A 19,148-nucleotide genomic window follows, 5' to 3' on the forward strand; every position below is an offset into this window, starting at 1 on the left:
TTGAACAACAACCATGTTCTCAATGAACCCAAAAAACTCATTAATATCAAAGCTGAATAGTTTTGGAAGTAGTTTTTAGTTTGTTTTTAGTTATAGCTATTTTAGGGGGATATCTGTGTGTGCAGGTGACTATTACTGTGCATAATTATTAGGCAACTTAACAAAAAACAAATATATACCCATTTCAATTATTTATTTTTACCAGTGAAACCAATATAACATCTCAACATTCACAAATATACATTTCTGACATTCAAAAACAAAACAAAAACAAATCAGTGACCAATATAGCCACCTTTCTTTGCAAGGACACTCAAAAGCCTGCCATCCATGGATTCTGTCAGTGTTTTGATCTGTTCACCATCAACATTGCGTGCAGCAGCAACCACAGCCTCCCAGACACTGTTCAGAGAGGTGTACTGTTTTCCCTCCTTGTAAATCTCACATTTGATGATGGACCACAGGTTCTCAATGGGGTTCAGATCAGGTGAACAAGGAGGCCATGTCATTAGATTTTCTTCTTTTATACCCTTTCTTGTCAGCCACGCTGTGGAGTACTTGGACGCGTGTGATGGAGCATTGTCCTGCATGGAAATCATGTTTTTCTTGAAGGATGCAGACTTCTTCCTGTACCACTGCTTGAAGAAGGTGTCTTCCAGAAACTGGCAGTAGGACTGGGAGTTGAGCTTGACTCCATCCTCAACCCGAAAAGGCCCCACAAGCTCATCTTTGATGATACCAGCCCAAACCAGTACTCCAACTCCACCTTGCTGGCGTCTGAGTCGGACTGGAGCACTCTGCCCTTTACCAATCCAGCCACGGGCCCATCCATCTGGCCCATCAAGACTCACTCTCATTTCATCAGTCCATAAAACCTTAGAAAAATCAGTCTTGAGATATTTCTTGGCCCAGTCTTGACATTTCAGCTTGTGTGTCTTGTTCAGTGGTGGTCGTCTTTCAGCCTTTCTTACCTTGGCCATGTCTCTGAGTATTGCACACCTTGTGCTTTTGGGCACTCCAGTGATGTTGCAGCTCTGAAATATGGCCAAACTGGTGGCAAGTGGCATCTTGGCAGCTGCACGCTTGACTTTTCTCAGTTCATGGGCAGTTATTTTGCTCCTTGGTTTTTCCACACGCTTCTTGCGACCTTGTTGACTATTTTGAATGAAACGCTTGATTGTTCGATGATCACGCTTCAGAAGCTTTGCAATTTTAAGAGTGCTGCATCCCTCTGCAAGATATCTCACTATTTTTGACTTTTCTGAGCCTGTCAAGTCCTTCTTTTGACCCATTTTGCCAAAGGAAAGGAAGTTGCCTAATAATAATGCACACCTGATATAGGGTGTTGATGTCATTAGACCACACCCCTTCTCATTACAGAGATGCACATCACCTAATATGCTTAATTGGTAGTAGGCTTTCGAGCCTATACAGCTTGGAGTAAGACAACATGCATAAAGAGGATGATGTGGTCAAAATACTCATTTGCCTAATAATTCTGCACACAGTGTATTCATATAGATATCTAGATATAGATATGTCTTTAAAAAATAAAATCATATAAACAGTGTGTATATATACATTTATATTTACTATTTACTATTTTACTATGTAAAGAACATTGGAATGTAAAGTATTCATAACTACCTTTGGGTTTAGGACTATTGGTCTAATACAGTGTTGGGATAGAGCATGAGTGATACGTGTTAGGTTTGTTTTTTAGAAGTTTATGGGGAGAAGAAGTTAGAGAGGTCACGATATCTGAAGTTAGCGTGCATTGGTCTTTTGCTCTTACGCTAACTTTTTACTTTCAACTTGTAATACGTGTGCTAACCCGCCCATAGTAATCTTTTACATCAAATGACTTTAGCGTGTAAGCAAAAAAAATTTAGCACACCACTTGTAATCTGGCTCATATTGTTAATGACTTAAACATATCTTTAACACCTTTCAGAGGTTAAGTTTACTTAAACCTGAATTTCTGGCTATGAGGCAGAACCCAGCAAATAATAAAATACTTGAAAAGATGTTCACACTTACAGCCCAATGATAAAACGTTCACCATCAAAAAATAAGTTCAGGGACAGTCTGGGTGCAATTATCAAAGAAAATGGATTGTCCCTGTGAGTGGTGAGCAGTCTACCACAGAAATAATGAGAGTTATCTGCTATGTAAAAGTTTGCAGTAGAGAACAAAGTACACATGGATAACTCTGTGTAAGTTTAAACTTTAATATTACACCAAATACAATGTTTTGCAAGCATAGGCTGCCCTTTGAGAGTAATTTGTGTTTTTATAGTATTTTGTTAAAATCTCACCACAGTAAGATCTGTTGGGTGTATGTTTAGATAATTACATTTGAATTTGAAAGACAATTAAATACACGCTCACGGTACACCTATGTTCAGTTTATTTTACTATAAAAAAACAACTGCCTTTCTATTTTTTACTTATAAGAACAAATTTCTGTGTGCACATCCAGTGTGCTTAAATTACAATTTATGCTGTGCATACTTAAAGGGCCATAATACCCAAATGTTTAAACACTTGAAAGTGATGCAGCATAGCTGTAAAAAGCTGACTAGAAAATATCACCTGAACATCTCTATGTAAAAAAGAAAGATATTTTACCTCAAAAGTTCCTCAGTAGCCACCTCCCATTGTAAAGGATTTCTAAGCAGCATTTTAGTGTGTTTGTCCTGGGACATCTGAAGGGACTAGCATCGTGCACTCTCATATTATTTCACCAATCAGGTAAAGGAAGCTTACTATGAAATCTCATGAGAGTTAAGTCAAATCTCATGAGATCACAGTAAGAGTTCATGACCTCAGCACTGCTGATGCTGATTGGCTGCTGTTCATTTCTTCATTTTTTTAAATTTGTTTACCTGCAGCTGGGAGCAGCTGAGTATAACTTTTTACACAGAACTTACTCTGCTGAGCTGAGGAGATTGTGAAGTAAAATATCTTCCTTTTTTATATAGAGATGCTCAGGTGATATTTTCCTGTCAGCTTTTTACAGTTATACTGCATCAGTTTCAAGTGATTTAGCATATGAGTATTATGTCCCTTTAATATGATTTATTCCTGTGTACTTTATATACAAATTTTATGTTTTTGATTTGATGTTTGGTGAACAAATCCATTTCTGATGCACATGAACAAAACAAATTTTTTTTTCCATGCATGTTTTTGTGTGGATGGTTCAATTATTTGCTTTGCATTCCTTTTAAAATTATGATTTTCATTGGGCACTTTTGCGCCAAAAATTTCAGAGAAAAACTTGCCTAAAGTACTGAAGATTTTCTAGTATTTTTGCTGTCACTCCATTTATACCTAAACAGAGTCTTTGTTTTGTTTTTTGTTTTTTTTTACCTATGAAAAAAATATATTTTAAAGTAGACAACCCAATGTATTGATCAAGGCCCATTTTGGTATACTTGATGCAACTATTTGGCCACCAAATATAATCATATAATTTATTTTTTATAAAAATAAATTTTTCATAAACTTTGGGTTTCTCACTGAAATTATTTACACACAACTACTGCAGTCATATGAAAAATAATTGTAAAAGCTTCTCTGGGATTCCCTTTGTCCAGAAATAGCAAACATGTATGGCTTTTTTATTGTTCCCAGCAGTGAAGAGATTAATTAGTTAGCTTGTAAGGTTAATATTTGCTCTAGTGTAGGGATTACCCTCCCACTTAACACCACCCACTCCCTGATCCCTACCTGATTCCTCCCAAACACCTCTCTTCCTCCCTCCATTGGTCACAACCATCTTAGCCACTATGCAGTTTATGGGTTTATCTTTATTTATTTTTAAAAATGTATGTTTTAATATTTCTGTAGTGTAAAGCCCTCCTCACCTTCCTGCTGAAGCCCCCAAACGGCTCTCTAACCCTACCACTTCTCCCCACCATATGTTTTACCGATAACCAGAAACAAATAATTTTTGTATTGTTTATTTTTATTATTTTATGTTTTTTTTCTGTAGTGTAATGGTCCCCCTCAAGATCATCATTGTCTGCAGTGTAGGATCCCCCTCTCCCCTCTAGCTGATATTGTTTCATATCTCTCGTATCTCTCCCTTCATAACTTTCCATAGTATAGGTAACCCTGCCACTCCCTCCACCTCCTCTGCTGGACCGGTCACCCGCCTCCCTCCTTTCTCCCACTCAGCACCATTGGAGACTCATCGTAGGAGTGACACAGAAAGTTTATCTCTCTTTCAGGATAGGTGATCTGGCTTTATGTGGTAAGGAATCACGATCATTGCTCTCTTACCAGATGAAGACAGATGCCTTCTTCCCCCAGCTGCAGTCTCCGCTGTCTAAGCCGACAGTGGAAACCACAACTTGTGCCTCTATGTTGGATGTAGGTACTATGTTAACAAAGTACACTGGGCAAAGTACTGTGTGATGTAGTACCTATGTCCTATTGTGCAAAGGGTAAAATGATTCCACCAGGGAAATAGAAATACTGCTGAGCAATCTTAAATAATCTCACCAGCCCAGAGACCTTTAGATCATTGGTCCCTTAGTATTCACTATACTTTATTGAAAATCCCAACAATTTACCTCCAGCATGTAGTATGATTGACACTATAAATACCAATGCAAGTATTCACGCTTTTTTAAGGTGGATTAAATAAGCAATGCATTCTGTATAAGGATGGAGTTATTTTAACACAGAGAAAAGCACTTAAGAGTCTAAGCAACAATAGAATTGTAATTTGTGGTGATAATAAGGGGGTAGGGGTATACTGTACATGATTACTACAAAACTAAGTCAGAGGCTGTGCAATTGCTTTCCAATAATAAAATGAATCAGACATTTATCCCACTTTTCATTTTAAAGTGAAATTGTTCAGGTTTTACAATGATAATTTAGCTTATTTTCTAAGACATATCTAATACTACAAATATTGTATGTAATTATGATGATCTAGAAGAAGGATGATAACTCACCAGATATTTTAGAAACTGTGGTCAATCATGCAATTTATTGCTCAATTTTGTGTACTTTTGCAACTGTGCATATAGGAGCTGCCTATACTTATTAATAGAGCACTGTATTTAAATTCCTGACTATACTGGAGATGAGAGCGTGGTTGCATTGAATTTCTTGAGCTTTAAACTAACATCCCTACTGATAAATCAGTAAATGTAGTAGTTGATATTATTAGTAATAGAACACATTTATTAATTATCAATAATATTATACATAATATTATCACTCTATAATAAAAAAAAGAAAAAAAAATTACCTTGAGGGATATTTAAAAGTGTGAAATTCAGTTCAACAATCACGTTTCCTTGCACTATTTGGGCAATGTTTTTTGTGGTAATATTAATGGTATCAAAGAAAGATGTTTTTGAATTTTTAAAAGAATTTAGACTTATTATACATGCTAGTGATATGTGATAACAAACAAGCTTTAAATGCAGAGTATGTTATACCCTTTTTTGTGCTTTAACAATGCACAAACAAAATTACTACTATGTATGACATCTAACAAGCACATTTGTAGATGTCATATATACAGTCTTGCCCAGAACAATTCTGTCCCTCTATATGTATGTCAGTGCCTCTATCCATCCCTGCACACATGCATCTCAAATATAATAAAATAAAATGCAAGTTCAGTATAACTTCTAAAATCTATAGAAACTCCAGATTGACATAACTTGCATTTGATGCAAAATGTATTTAATAGCTTTATCAAATAACGTTAATTGTCTGTTGTATTTATTTTTCGTCAGCACTAGCAATAGCTTCACAGTATATCCCATGAAATCTATTTTTATGCCAAAGTTCAGTATTGTGTAGTGCTTGAATCTTTGCATAAAAATTAAAAATGTCAATTTGTTACATTTAAATAACTCCAAATCAAACACTGAACCATTTTAAAGATTAAGGATTTCCAGTAACTCCCACTCCCAACAAAAGCGAGAAAATAACCAATATAGAGATTATAAGCATTTCAAAATCATTATTTAACAAAAACCTTATGCTTAAAGGGACACTGTACCAAAAAAATTTCTTTCGCGATTCAGATTGAGCATGAAATTTTAAGCAACTTTCTAATTTACTCCTATTATCAAATTTTCTTAATTCTCTTGGTATCTTTATTTGAAATGCAAGAATGTAAGTTTAGATGCCTGCCCATTTTTGGTGAACAACCTGGGTTGTCCTTGCTGATTGGTGGATAAATTCATCCACCAATAAAAAAGTGCTGGCCAGAGTACTGAAACCAAAAAAAAAGCTTAGATGCCTTCTTTTTCAAATAATGATAGCAAGAGAACGAAGAAAAATTGATAATAGGAGTAAATTAGAAAGTTGCTTAAAATTGCATGCTCTTTCTGAATTACAGAATAAAAAAATTGGGTACAGCCATAATACTTTATAACTGTATTTAAGTTCCAACAAGAATTCTATAAGTGTTTAGTATGTAGGAGAGCAAACCAAGTGCTATTAATTGCAGTATTTGTGTGCTGCAACCAGTGGGCTGTCATAGTAGCCAAGAGCAACATAGGTGTGTAATTGTAGTGGGGGCGTATGTGTTAGATGTTTACATCATTCAAGGTGCTGTGGAATGGTTTGTGAAGCACCCAACTATGCTGTAGAGGGAATTTTGGTTGGTGTTTAAATGGCGTTAAACACCAAACATTTACAAAGGAGTGTAGTATCTTTGAGTGAGATAGGAGAATAATTGCACTGGAGTACTGTTTAGGTTATCTAGGGTATCTTTTGGATAAGTGCAGAAATAGAATAAAAATCTATTAAAAATATTTTCTAACTATTCGTAATAGCCGCTGCATTTCTGAAACATGTCAGGTCCTTAAATGCACAGTATCAAAAAAAAAAAAAAAGAAAATCTTATCCAATCACTGCCTTTGTTACATTAATATTTCCAACTGCACACTATTTTAAAAAGATTAGTAATCTAATTGTCGGCAAGGAACCTGTCTGTTGAAACTCATGATTCCAAAAGCTTATTTTGATTTTTTCTAACAATAACTATAATTTCTTTTTAGAGATGATTTCAAATTAGAAGTAAAAAAAAATAAACATGTCAAAATCAGATCCACTCCCTATATATGACATCTGACAAGAACAATTTGTCTACTTTTTCAATTTGTTTTTCAAAGAAGCATAAAGGAAAATATATTCTTCTCACTTTCAAATATATTATCTATTAAAAGTTTGAAAGTTGTGCATAGCATTTGATTATAATTAACCTAAATGGCAAGACAGTTCTACTGTTAGCAATAGTTTTAATGCATGCACTCATAAGGTGAGGAGGCTGCATTCTTTTGACCCATTACCATATAAAACCATTGAACCCCCGATCCCCATTTTAACTTATCTAAGACTTATCTAAAATAAAAACACAGACACAGGGGGGCGGAGCTAGCCTGTGAGGAGAGAAGACGCACCATAATAGAGCTCCCGCTAGTTATTTGTTATATAGCATCTGATAAGTACTTAATTGATCGTTCTACAACAACAACGAATAGACATTTTATTAGATCGGGACTTATACTGACATAAAATCTTTTAAAGACGGGCTTTGATCTACTGTTTATCTTGCTCAAAGAGGAAGGAGAAGCTGAGGGCGGCTGGAGTTACTAACAGGGAAGGCTCTGGAGACTTTTACTAATCCTTTATCGGTTCTGAAACAGAGAGACTGATATAGAGGGGCTGCAGAGGTAAAATAACCTGTCTGGCACGACTATTTGATTCCCCTTTTTTAAGATTTTATTAGCGCGAAAGCCGCCATTGAATCCTGACGTCATAGAGAGAGGCGCAACTCAGCATCGGAGGACACATCTCGTAGAAGCACCCTATCTATTAAACTAATATGGAGCTGACAACACTCGTAATCAGGGAGATAAGCAATCTCCTAGATGCTTGCCAAATAGAGCTGGAGACAGAAATTTCTAATATGGCAGTAGCAGCCAAGCTCCCTAGACCGGATGTTGCGCGGATCGATGTATACGCAGCACTAGCTTCCACAGCGTGTACACATCCAGCTCATAATGTGAACGTCTGTAGAGCTGTGGTCTTGGGAAATTCTCAGTTTAAGACGGAGAAACCAAATCAGAGAGCATACATGCTAACATCTCGTGACTGGCTAGAGACTCTCCCCTGGTATGTACATGGACCTATGACTTGGGATATTATAAACTCCCGGATGGAAATTCTGAAACAGCTAGGAGGTATTTTGCAAGACTCTGATTTTCTCTTAGCTAACCAGGATGATACCTTTGCCAAGATACAGTTTAATAACATCTGTTCTGCCAAATATTTCAAGATGCTTGACAACCTAGAAGTGGTAGACATATTGTCAGCAACCTCAGGGAGACAGCATAAGCTTCTTCATATTCCCTTGTGCAGGCCAGAGTACTGGTCGTCTGCTGAATCGCTATTCCACCAAAGAGCGGGAATTGGATAAAGCTTGGACATGTAAAATGACAACAGTAGATTGAGCATGTCGTATTTGCCCTGACTTTTGCTGTTCAGTGATGTCTACATATTTATTTGGACATTATGTTATGTTTGCTGTTTCCTAGTAATATTCAGATATAAGTTTTTAGTTTTATAAACAATTAGTTTACTGTTGGGCATTACTGTTCCTGCCTAGATATTCACTTGGGCTTTAGGGATTCCCCTATACTTAAAATTTGAATCCAGGTTAAAATTGGGTTATACTTTGAGCCATACCTACCTGCTTTTCATTATGCTGGTTTGTGAAAGAACCTAAGTTTATGTGAACCCTGTTATTTTTTTTTTTATTTTTTTTATTTATTTTTTTAGGAAGGGAGAGAGAAAAAGAAAAAAGATTTTTTTTTAATTACTTATATATATATTTATATATATATATCTCCTCTATTACATCCTTATGCTGGGCCATCATTCTGACAGGGAAACTATGTCAGATATAATTTAGTCTCCCACCAATACAGTGCTTAGCTTCCTATCTGGTTTAATATATAGTTGTGTAGCAGCTTCCTTATGATCCACTAATATATCCGACTTTTTATGAAACCTTTAGACCCTATTCCTCACGTACTTGCCATATTTTTTTTATATTACTGGTTGCACATAGTCCTTGTTAAGCCAGTAAGGTGAACTTTCTACCCTCTGTCTTGGGGTATAGGGCCCGTGCCCCTGAGACGGAGCTTTATTTCACAAGGTGGCTTTATGCTCCATAGCTGACAACCACTGGCACTATGAGGTTAAAGAGCTTAGCTTTAAATCATGTTTAGCGTCTTATTTATCTCTTCTGCAGTGTTAGGTATTGATTATGGATAGTTGGTCATCTAGTCATAATACCTTAATAGTCCTGTCATCATGCACAGATCAAATCTAGTCCTTTGTGAAAGATTCATAGGGTACATTATAACACAATAATAGTGTATATTTACTTCTTAATGCTGTAGTCTAATGCTAAACGCCGCTATCAATTGTTATAGGTTGGGATTCTAGTAGCATGCCTATCATTATCTATGTTATACATGTTATTGAAAAACCACTCAACTCACCTTTTTTTTTTTTTTTTTTTTTTTTAAATCTATATATTATAAACCTGGACTAAATTGTGCTTTTTTAGCCACATTAATGTTTATTTCATTTCTTATGTGCCTAAGTTGTTCTATAATCAATGTGACTCTATTTAGCCACAGTAATGTTCACCAATAGTGTATATATTTTTCTCAGCTATTTGTTGCGTACTATATGCCCTATTGCTGCTGATGCAATAGACTGCCTCCTGTTTAGTAACTTTGGTTCATACCATTGCTATAGTAGGGCCAGGAGACTGAATGTCAATTCTCTTTGCTCCATGCTACGTGTCCAAATATTACCTACTACCTTAAGCAGCCATATTAAGAAACAATGTTTAGAGCTGAGCATTAGATAATATTTTCTCCAAACTTAGCGAGTGACATTTTTACATATCCAGTAGCCCAGTATGTTAACCTGACCACAGATAGTTTAATTTTCATATATAGGTTAGACACAAATAGTTATGACTCCTGATTAATCTTTAATTTGCTGTGCTTGTCTTACTTTACAGGAGGCACAGATTTTAGTCATGATAAGTGGACTACGGTTTCATATTTCATTTAGTGAGTTCCCACACGTACATGTATAGAGGGAAAATTAACACTGCAAAACCCACATTTTTCTTCTAGTAGTTTAGAGAAAAGTCTAGATCATTATTTAGAATAAACCCTTCCTTCGCAGTCCCATTATATGGGCATCGTTTTATAAGTTGGCTTGCTCCGCCCCCCCCCCCATATAGGGGTCTTATTTTAGTCCCTGTTTACTAAGTAAACTAAGGAACACAGATTCCAAAAATTTTCCTCTTATTTATAATTTGTCTGTTACAACACAGCGGCACGTAATATCCCCACCCTTTTATTACGTAAAGATAGTTTTGATCTCCTTCGTTTTTTGTAATTGAATATATATTCTATGGGCATTCATAGGTGTAAGGGCTCCAGCGTGGCCCCATATATTTATCTAAAATTCTGAGGTTAGTTCTTTTGTTTTTATCAACCACATAGGCAGAACTTCTTTATTAATAACTGGTATAGCTTCTAGTTTTCGTTCTCTTTATATGTAGACGAGTAAGACTACATTTATGTCTATAGATTTGTGGCGATGTATGTTATGAGTGCAGTACTGTATACCTTTATTGTACACCCTCATGGGTTAAGGGTTTGTCTATGTGATCATTTTGTACTGTTATATTCCTTACCTCAATAAAAAATATTTAAAAAAAACAAAAAAAAAAAACAGACACAGTAGTTATGGCGAAACGTGGAAAGGTCACGATTTATTATTTAATTGAATTTTGCCACCTTTAAACTATATCTTGCAAAATTCAGCCATAAAATCAACATCAAAAGAACATCAAATAATGCCACTGCATTAAACCAGAATTTTGGGAACCACGCCTAGGGTGGTGTAACCACTACCCCCCCCCCCCTGGCAGGGCAGTTGGAGAAGGGAGAACCCACGGCATAGCCCTCCCCCTAGATAGACCACCGGATCACCCCTCAGGGCTGAGTATGCCACGGGATCCTCCCACCCCCCATTCTGCCCCGCCCACGTGCCGGACCCAAACTTCACCACCTGTTGCGATTGTATGATCAATACTACAAAACAGCTGCCGTTTTCTATCCTCCAGCCAGCGTAGACTGCTAGGTCACCTGCTGCCCTTCGGTTGCGCTGTGTTATTCCCCTTATTGAGGAGCATGGGCGGTCTTACTGCGACTCAACCAATTAGTCAACATCCTGCCCTTAGCCGTGCTGCTACTGCTTTCTCATGTGACCTCTCCGATTATTGCATTGCGCTCCGCTGCGTCTAAGGGTGGGTGGGTGGGAAACAAAGAAAAAGGTTAGTGACTCCTTCCTGCAGTCCCTCTCCTTATAACACCTTTCCCATAGCCCCCCCTGAACCTTCTCCTGACCAATGCCTTCTCTCCTTATCTCTGCTGCAACGCCCACACCTGGTACACCAAACTCCACCATTGTTCTCTCCCAGCAGCCCCTCCCTTATTACGTTCCCCTCACATATGTTCCATACACTAGTTTAAGGTGAGGAGGCTGCTTTTTTTTGACCCATTACCATATAAAACCATTGAACCCCCGATCCCCATTTTAACTTATCTAAGATTTATCTAAAATAAAAACAGACAGTAGTTATGGTGAAATGTGTGAAAGGTCACGATTTATTACTTAATTGAATTTTGCCAGCTTTAAACTATATCTTGCAAAATTCAGCCATAAAATCAACTTCAAAAGAACATCAAATAATGCCACTGCATTAAACCAGAATTTTGGGAACCACACCTAGGGGGGTGTAACCACTAACCCCCCTTGGCAGGGCAGTTGGAGAAGGGAGAACCCACGGCATAGCCCTCCCCCTAGATAGACCACCGGATCACCCCTCAGGGCTGAGTATGCCGCCGGATCCTCCCACCCCCCATTTTGCCCCACCCACGTGCTGGACCCAAACTTCACCGCCACCAAAAGAGCCCCTCTCTTTCGGCCAACACCTTTCCTCCTCTGTGACCTTTCCTTACCTTTACCAACTCCTGGCACATCCCTTTGATGTCCACCAGCATCTGGTCATTCCCTTCATCCATCAAGTGCACACCATCATCTGAATAGCTCCTCTTTTTTTTTTTTTTGCCGCTATCAGTGGGTGCTCCATCACTCTGCCCCCTATCTCCCTCATTACCTTCGCTGCTACCTGATTCGCCTTTCTCCTTGATCTATACTTACTCTTATACGAGTTCCTCCAGTACAATCTTGACACTATGTTGGACCATATCACCAGCACTGATGGCCCTGCTACTTTTAACCATCTCGTTCCTTCTGCCACTTTCTCTTCCGGCTCTCTGAGCGGGTATGCTCCTATATTGTTTTCCCCAAGGTGTATAATCAGGGCATCAGGACATCCCTATCTTAACCTTGCCTGCTGTACTGTTGGCACTAACTCATCCCACCTTATCTCTCTTTTGCCTATCCATATGATGCTAGCTTCCTTATGCAAAAAACCCTATGTGTACCCCCTTGCCCTGACACTGCTGCCCTAGCCTGTGCCGAATAAACGTTAGGAATGCCCCCACTATCCTGTAATAAAACAAATTTCACACGTTAGTAAATATTCATCTGTGCTTTTCCAAAACCTCGCTGCACACCTAAACCAACACAGCAATAATAATATCATCTTATCTATATCCCTCCTGCCTTACATTCTCTCGCATCCTAATGTATGACTTATAGGCTGCCGATTTCCCTCTCCCCAGTTTTTTTATCTGTTCCTCTGAACCACCTCTGCTTGCTGCAGCGGTTGCCGCACCTATTCTAAAGGAGTGTGGCACAAAGTATGCACTCCCCCCACGCTAGCTTCCTCACCACCCTCTGCAGTACGCTCTTGAATTGATAAGATTGTTACCCTCCGACCCATCCGCATGCCGCAGGAATGTTCACCCTTTTGCCCCTTTGAGTTGCTAGATAAACTTTTCACACAGGCCACCGGGCACAGTGTCCTCCTGTCCCTACCATATTCAACCATGGCCCCTTTTCCTTCTGTATCTGTTCTTGGATCGTCTTACAAATACCAACAACTGATTCCTCCCCGCATCTACGTCCCCTGCTTTCTTCTCCCCTTTTCCTACCTTCCTGTTTTTTGGGCAAGCAGCTCCCTTATCCTCATTGCTCTGTGGAATAGCCACTAGAATGCTGTCCTGAAAATTATCGCCTCGGTCTGTGCTTGCGCAAACCACCTGAAATTTACCCCTACCTTTCTTTCCAATCTACTTCTCTGTTACTGGTTCCCTCCTATCTGTTACCCTTCTCCTCATCTCTCCCCATGCCCCCACAATCTTTTTCACCTATGAACTTCTTAGTCCAATCTATTACACCATATAGCTCTCGTGCAATATGCTATCCCCCGCTAGCACTGATCCTAACCGCCTCTTTTTTAACCCCATCCTCTCCTTAGCTCATCAACCTTTCTAGGAATCTTCCCTTCCTCCCCTTCTCAGTCACCCCTTCCTATACTTGCACCATAGTCTCCCAAATTTTCTGTAAACACCGCCCATTTAACTTGGTGCCAGGCCTTTGACGAGTTCCTTGATTCCGTCTAGCCATTGCCAATCTGCCAAAGAAGTCCAGGGCAACATTCACCTTCTTGTCTGGCATTGGGGGCTAGACCCTAAACTTCTCCCATTTAATTGGGATAGCGTGTCCGCCACTACATTTCCTGAAACCCCGGAATATGTTTGGCCCTGATACAGTGTTATGCCTTTAAACATTTCAGCACCAAATACCTTAGGTACCTAATTACTGGGTAGCGATGATGGCAATAGAAGGTTGTTGACCTCTACCACCTCCCCTGTTGTCCGACCAACAGATTAAATTTCTATTTGCCAACCTCCCTCGCCCATAAACTCTATTGCTACCACTAAGGGGAATAGCTCCAGCAGTTCCAAGTTCTTAACCCAATACATTTCCTTCCATCTTTCTGGTCACCCTCCTGCGCACTACTTTCCCCCTTTCCATAAAAAACTCAAGTTCCTCCAATAGAATTTCCTTCTCCCAAATCCTCACCCCATTAAACTGGATCAAGAATGAATCCCACACTTTGAGATCTTCCTTCAATTATTTGGTTATTCCTGATTTTAATGTTCTGGCTTCTTTATTCCACAGGTACTCAAACTCCCTATCTTCTCCTTAATACTCTGCCCACTGGTATAACCTTACACGCAAAGTTCAAAATTCCTAGGACTTTCTCCATTTCCCTGAGCGATATTTTTCTACTCCCTACAATTTCCCTTATCAGATCCCTGGCCTTTTTCCCCTTCTCCTCTGGTAACTGGCATTGGCCCTTCACGGAATCTATGACTATATCTAGCAAGACTAGCTTGGTACAAGGCCCCTCTATCTTCTCCATAGCTACCGGTACTCCCAAAATGTTCCAACATTCGCAAATAATTCACCTTTAACCTTTCGCAATCGTTAGCTCCCGCTAAGCCCATCCACAAAAACAAATCATCTAAATAGTGAACAACATTGCCCATACCAGACTTCTTAATGCTTAACCAATGCAAAAAAGAACTAAAAAAAATTGAACACCCTATGGGTAAACTTTTATCAACATAATAGTTGCCATTAAAAACGTGCAACCCCTTAATTTCCAACTCTCTGGGTTAAAGGGCAACGAACGAAATGCTGAATATATGTCAATTTTTTATAACAAAGCTCCCTTACCCAAAGCCTGCACCATATGCACTGCCCTTTCAAAAGACTGGTATTCAACAATTGAATCATTTTTAGCTATTGCATCATTTACTGACCTTCCCCTGGGGTAAGATAGGTGTTGGATCATCCTGTACTTTCCCTACTAAATCCTCAATCGTTTTTTCTTTAAATGTGCCTGCCATCCTCCCTAATTTTACCTCCTTGTTCAATTTCTCTTGCAGCAAACTGGTACCACAAAACCCTCAGACAAACTATGCTCTAGAAATGTTTTATCCTCTATGTTCTCATATGCCTGTAACAACCTATCTATCTTCAGTGGTGTTTTGGCCAACCCCCAATCCAACCCCACTGCTGGTATTACCCTGCCCTTGAAAGGAATATCTGGGCCTATTCACATTGCCCCTTTTATAATCCACACCAGAGTGACTTCCGTTACAATATCTACACACATGCCTATATTTACAGGAATTCCCTCTATCACACCTCTTATCGCAAAGACAAAATTATTTTTCTGCCATTGCATGGTGTTTATCAGCTTATATCCCCTATGCAACCCCTCCTCCTAGGACATCACGCATATTAATTAATCAATCCAGGAGAAGCATTACCATCTGAAACTGTAAACCTGGCTTATCTCGTTTGCATAGCTTCTAAACAATGCTTAAAACAACAATCCACCCCTTACTTCCCTTTGCTAACAAAGTAACCTCCTTAAAGGGACATTATACACTCATTTTTTCTTTGCATAAATGTTTTGTAGATGATTTATAAAGCCCATGAAGTTTTTTTTTTTTTTTTTTTTTTTTTAAATGTTTAGTTTTGCTTATTTTTAAATACATTGCTCTGATTTTCAGACTCCTAACCAAGCCCCAAAGTTTTTTTGTGAATACTGTCAGCAGCTACCTTCTCCAGCTTGCTCCTGTTTGTGAAAAGGGTCTTTTCATATGCAAAAGAAGGGGGAGAGGGGGGGGAAAGTGTCTTATTTCCCACTTGCAGTGGGCTTTCAGCTACCTTTTCAGCAAAGCTAAACTGAAAGCTTCTAAGTAAGTTTTTGAACAGTTTTATACTGGATTTTTATATCAGTATCTGTGCATCCTATTCTTTATAGTAGTGTCTATTACATGCAGTTATATGAAAATGAGTGTATACTGTCTCTTTAAGCTGTTCCCTTAGTATTCTGTCAGTACACTGTACTAAGGAATTTAAACTTTAGTTTTTCATTCCCTGTAATCCCATTAATTTATAACCTTCCCTTCTCCCGACTGATTTTCTTTAATTAATAATAATAAAGACCGACACAAAAGTTTGGCGTTCTCTCCCCTCCATTAGATATTTTGTTCATTAGAATATCTTGGAGGTGTATTCAATAAATATTAGTACAATTTAGGAGTGCCCTCCTAATGAGATTATTTATGCATTATAAATATCAATAATTATTTACAATAATACATTTTTTGTCAGCAATACCTGCAATTCATATAGTAGAATCTTAGCAGTGCACCCCAGAAAATTGTTATATAATCTCAGTAGCGCACTCCAAAATAATACTATTGAGATATCTAGCAATTAATGACAATACGATTATTATCAAATATTAATATTTAAACCCAAATAAAATATTCCCTAATTTCTGAACAGGTTATTTTTTAACTTATAAACACAGTGATTATATTTATGCAGTAAATAGAATATTGATTATGACCAGATACATATTAATTGATTTTTACCATATTAAAATTATAATATAAAGCAAGGTATAGAAATATTAATATTAATTAATATTCAATGAAATCGTCTGTATCCTGGATATGGTGACCATATTATTAGGAATTAAAGGGACACCGAACACAAACCCCCTCCCCCGTGACTTAGACAGAGCATGTAACCCCAAGCAACCCCCTAATCTACTCCCCCCATTAAATGCTCCACGCCCTCCTGCTATCCCTATCCAAAAAAGAAGGCATCTAAGCTTTTTTTTATAGTTCAACTTTGAAAAGCACTTTTTTATTGGTGGAAGAATGTATCACCAACCAGCAAGGACAACCCAGGTTGTTAACCAAAAATGGGCCGGCATCTAAACTTACATTCTTGCATTTCGCATAAGGATACCAAGAGAACAAATAAAACCTGACTATAGGAGCGAACCAGAGAAGCCGGCCAAAATCTCATGCCCCATCCGAATCACGAAAGAAAAAACCCGGGCCCAGTGTCCCCTGAACTATAAATAAAACTAATAAACTATAAATATCACAATTTAATGCTACTAGATATAACAACTATAATTAGCCAGTAACAATAACCAATTCGGCATATGGCTTATTTAACAACATTTAGCTAGCAAATGTCTAAACCGAATAGAATTCCTGGCGGTATAATATAGCTATCTAACCAAAATAGCCTTACATGACTTAAATAATCAATTAGAGCAATGTATACCTTACTAACAGATAAATATATCAACCAGTACAGCCTAATAAGTCTGATCTAGCCAAAATACAATTTTAAAAACATTACCAGTAACTAAAAATTTACTTATGCTATAAAATACAAAAAAACTTTTTCCACAGTGATAAATTCACAATGCTAGTATAATTATTATATAGGATACACAATATATTTAATATTAATTTATAGACATAACAATACACATTTAAATCACAGCTTCGGCTATGCTATTGCTATAAAGAAAGCTTAAGCAGTAGTACAATTTTATACGTTACCAGCAGCAATTTAGCAATGATTGAGCTTTTCAACATCCAAAGTTCTTTCCCAAACAAAGAAAAAGGTTAGTGACTCCTTCCTGCAGTCCCTCTCCTTATAACACCTTTCACATAGCCCCCCCCTGAACCTTCTCCTGACCAATGCCTTCTCTCCTTAACTCTGCTGCAACCCCCACACCTTGTACACCAAACTCCACCATTGTTCTTTCCCAGCAGCCCCTCCCTTATGACGTTCCCCTCACATATGTTCCATACACTAGTTTTTAAGGTTTCAGCCATTACAACACTTTATGGGGTCAATTTATTAAGCAGTGAATGCTGCTTCCAACCCACTCTGCTTCAGGTCCGCCTGAAGCAGAAGAAGCAGTGGTCATTTTCAGAATGTTTTCTAATGATCTTTGACTACATAAAAGCTTAACCTTTATCCACATTCCAAACCATCTTAAAACTACTAAAGGAATATGTTTAAACCTAAAAGAGAACATTTCAAAAAGATTTACAGTGCATTGGATACTCTTGCGCTGAATAAACTAACTTTTTGTGTGAAAGCTGTCTCTGTCAGGCAGCAGCAAGGGTCCCAGGGATGAGCTTTATACAATCATGCACTTTCTGCTAGTTTCCTTTTACATTTAAACATATTTTACTTAACCTTATTTATGCTTTTTTAATTATGTTATTTTCTAGTTTGTACACATGATAAAAGTGAAATGTCCTTTTAAAGGATTAAGAAGACCTATCAAGTTTAATCTTGTAAAAACATATTGTGAATAATAAACACACCCATTGTTAGTCCTTTAGTCCCATGGCAACTAATTGAAACTATGTGTATATATTGTGTTCCCCCTTTTCAACTTGTTGCATGCCTGATAAAACAACTGGCCAGCTGAGAAACGTGTTGCATGTTTAATATGTTTTTTTAAATAAATTTGTGATGTTAAGTAGTTTGCTTTTATACTACTTTTTCACTTTTAGAGCACTTTATTCTATTTTAAATCCTTTGGAAGAACAGCCCAGGGAGACCAAACAGATTGACCAATTCAGACAGCTGATGTCTGTAACATCCACCATGCTTTATTTGCACAAACTCACCGTGCAAATTGAAATATGAGTATTAATTTCAAATATTTTCCTGCAATCACCTTTGTTATTAGTTTTACCTGCACTAGGATAAGCCTTGTGTCTTTTATGTACTAAAAGACCATCACATCCAGAATCCATCCCCCTGCAATCTGATGGAGACATTGCATATATCAGTCAGCTGGAGACTACAAAGCCCAGCTTGCGCATATTGCACTTCATTCTGTGCACAGACCCTTGTGAGTAGCCATTTGTCAGCAACCCTGATTTTACTAAAAATTTATCTTGGATAACTGCACTATGAGGGGCTCTTTTTTTATATCTTTTTAGATGATTTTTTAATCTTGTAAAAGCTAACACTTTTAAACCATACATTTCAAATTAATTCAGAAATATGAAACTAATTTTAACATGGTTAATGTATTTTCAAAGTGTATGATGACCTTTTTTAATATTGAATGAGTTACTTATCACAGTCTCTGATGTCCCTACAATAAAAATATGTTTAGTATATAAGCCAACTAGCACAGCTTGGTTAAACAATTTACTTATTTGGCATAC

Source organism: Bombina bombina, chromosome 3 (assembly GCF_027579735.1).
Source record: "Bombina bombina isolate aBomBom1 chromosome 3, aBomBom1.pri, whole genome shotgun sequence".
Taxonomy (NCBI): Eukaryota; Metazoa; Chordata; class Amphibia; order Anura; family Bombinatoridae; genus Bombina; species Bombina bombina.